This window comes from Panthera uncia (genome assembly GCF_023721935.1).
Source record: "Panthera uncia isolate 11264 chromosome A1 unlocalized genomic scaffold, Puncia_PCG_1.0 HiC_scaffold_17, whole genome shotgun sequence".
In the NCBI taxonomy this organism is placed as follows: Eukaryota; Metazoa; Chordata; class Mammalia; order Carnivora; family Felidae; genus Panthera; species Panthera uncia.
In genome coordinates this window covers 129,717,731-129,720,307 of record NW_026057577.1, presented here as the reverse complement: position 1 = coordinate 129,720,307, position 2,577 = coordinate 129,717,731, and the positions used below count along the sequence as shown (strand labels likewise).

General features: G+C 42.9%; 1 pseudogene; it reads left to right on the top strand.

Annotated features, from left to right (window-relative positions):
* Positions 1-208: 208 nt before the first annotated feature.
* LOC125935298 (ectonucleoside triphosphate diphosphohydrolase 6-like) lies at positions 209-1,573 on the top strand (annotated as a pseudogene).
* The last annotated feature ends 1,004 nt before the right edge of the window (positions 1,574-2,577 follow it).

Sequence of the window (2,577 nt, the reverse complement as noted above, 5' to 3'; positions counted from 1 at the left end):
CATGTGGAAAGCCAGGGATATGAATGGCCATTTGTGTAAAGAAGTTTGGAAGTGCCTCTGCTACCAATTAATTCTGTGAAAAGGCTTTGGAAAGAGCAAAAATGAGATGATAAAGTGTTTTTTTTTAATTAGAGAAGCTGTGGACTCATGTTGGTGCTCTGCCATGCACTTGCTATGCAATCATAGCTAAGGCACAGTCCTTAAAGAAATGAGAAAAATACAAAATAATGGGAACCTGAAGATAATAGAGATAGCATCACCCCTGGGCCTTCTTGTGCTTCTGTTTATTTATGTTGTGTACATCAGGAAGCACTGGTCTCTGTCATTCAGCACATCTTCAGCAACGTTGAGGCAGCTGCGGGAGAATGGAAGGGCCAGTTGGCCCACACCAACCTCTCCACAGCTAGAAGTGATCATGAAGTCTTCTGCAGGATCATGTTCGGCATGGGGATTCCTGGTACCCACATATTCATCTTCTAATTTGCACAGTAGGCCAGAGAAGTTCCCAATTTGACCCGTGAAAGCTTCAGAGCACTGAAGCCAGGCATTTCTGCTTATTATCATGATCTTGAAAGAGTAGTAAGAGAGAGTGTTAAACAGCAAATTCATTTTGCCTTCTGAAAGGTCACCTGTTTGTTCCTTGAGAGAACAACAAATTTATACCTATTATTAGGATAAAAGGCTCAGAAGCAACTATAAAGACATGAGGTGAAAGAAGTGTTTAAGGCATCTCCTTCCATGTAGGAGAGGACTGTGTTTTCACCATGAATGGAATAAGTGAAGACATTTCATCATGGATCACAGTCAGCTTCCTAATGGGCGGTTGAAGGCCCCCCAGGAGGAAGAAGTGTAGGCATGCTGGATTTGTGGGGAATATCCACTCAGTTCATCTTACTTCCAAGAGTTGAGAGCACCCTTCTGACATCCCCAGTCATTAACGTAACATTGTTCCAGATGTTTAACAGAACCTATAATTTCCATTTCTACATCTACTGGGTCTTGTATTGATGTTGGCCAGGCTTGTAATTAGTATGGAAAAGAATCTGCTAAAGTTGGAAAGGAGTTGCTCAGCCCTGGTTTGTCTCCCAGTTTCAAAGGAGAATAGGAACATGTTGAAATAATATACAGATTATCAGGACAAAAAGTGGTTAGCCGCCATGTGTTGTATGCTAGCAGAGGGACAGAACAAACAAAGCGAGCTTTTAAAACAAAGCAAGCAAAATGGAAGAAGTGAAGAACTTGGATTTTTATGTATTTTCCTACTACCATGATTTTGCAGCAAATTTTGGCCTTCTAGATACAGATAAAGGAGGCAGTCTTGTGGCTGGAGACTTTGAGACTTCAAACAAGTGTGTGTGTTAGACAATGGAGACTCATCCACAGAAAAAGCCTTTTGTATGTATGCATGGATATCACCTATGTCAGCTTGCTACCGCAAGAATTCATGTTTCTAGGGAACAAAGTGCTAAAGCTGACTCAGAAAATTGACAATGTTAAGACTAGTTATGCTCTGGGAGCCATTTTTCATTACATCGACTCACTGAACCGACAGAAAAGTCAAGCCTCTTGGTAGCCCAGCTTCTCAGCTTTCTACTGCCAACCTGCCCTATTCCCCCCTATCTCTCAGTCAGCGCTCAGGTTTATCTTGGGACCTCCTCCCCAAAGTGGTGACAGTCTCCACATTTTACGATAAATAAGTTCTGAAGATCTAATGTATAATGTTGTGACCATGGCTGTAGTTGATAGTGTAGTATTGTATAATTGAAATTTACTGACATGAAGTGTCGTCATCACAAACACACACACACACACACACACACACACACACGCACACACACACACAAGGATATGCTTGCTAATTAACTACATCGTGGGAATCCTTTTAAAAGGAATACACACATATATCAAACCACGTTGTACGCTTTAAACTTATTATGATTTTGTCAGTTTATACCTCAGCAAAGTTGAAAAAAGTCAAAAACAGAAACAGATATTGCATACAAGAGAGGACTAAGAACGTGTTTGTTGATACACCCATCCTTGCGTTTATGGTACATGTTGCCTCTGTCTATTATACTCCTTAGAGTGGATTTTGAAGCATGGGCAAATGGTTTTGGCTATGTCCCTTCACTTTAATCTTTAAAATGAACAGAAAAGAACCATACATCTTTGTGGAGCTGCCTCCCTAGCCTGGTCTGTCGGGTGGCTGGACATCGGCCGATGTGAGTTTATCCTCGTATTAACTGTTGGAAGGGCCCAGAGTGTAGCCTAACAGCCTGTTCCCTTCTAGCCTCAGGGTGGGGGGCACTTCTGTGCAGACCCACCCCGGGGATGGGCAGGATTCTCTGTGTGATGGTCCTTGGCTTCAGCTTTATCTTCCTCACCTATGTAGCACTGAGGTCTCATGGCAGAATGGCACCTTTGTCTCATGTGACCTGAAGAGTGGAGGTGTGGAAGAGGTTCAAGAGGAAGAAGTAAGATGCATGTCCAGTTCTCAATGCTTCCATCTACCAGTTGGCTGTAAGTGGGCCGTGGACCAGATAGGGGCAACGTGAAGTCGTTCAGGCCAGTGACACC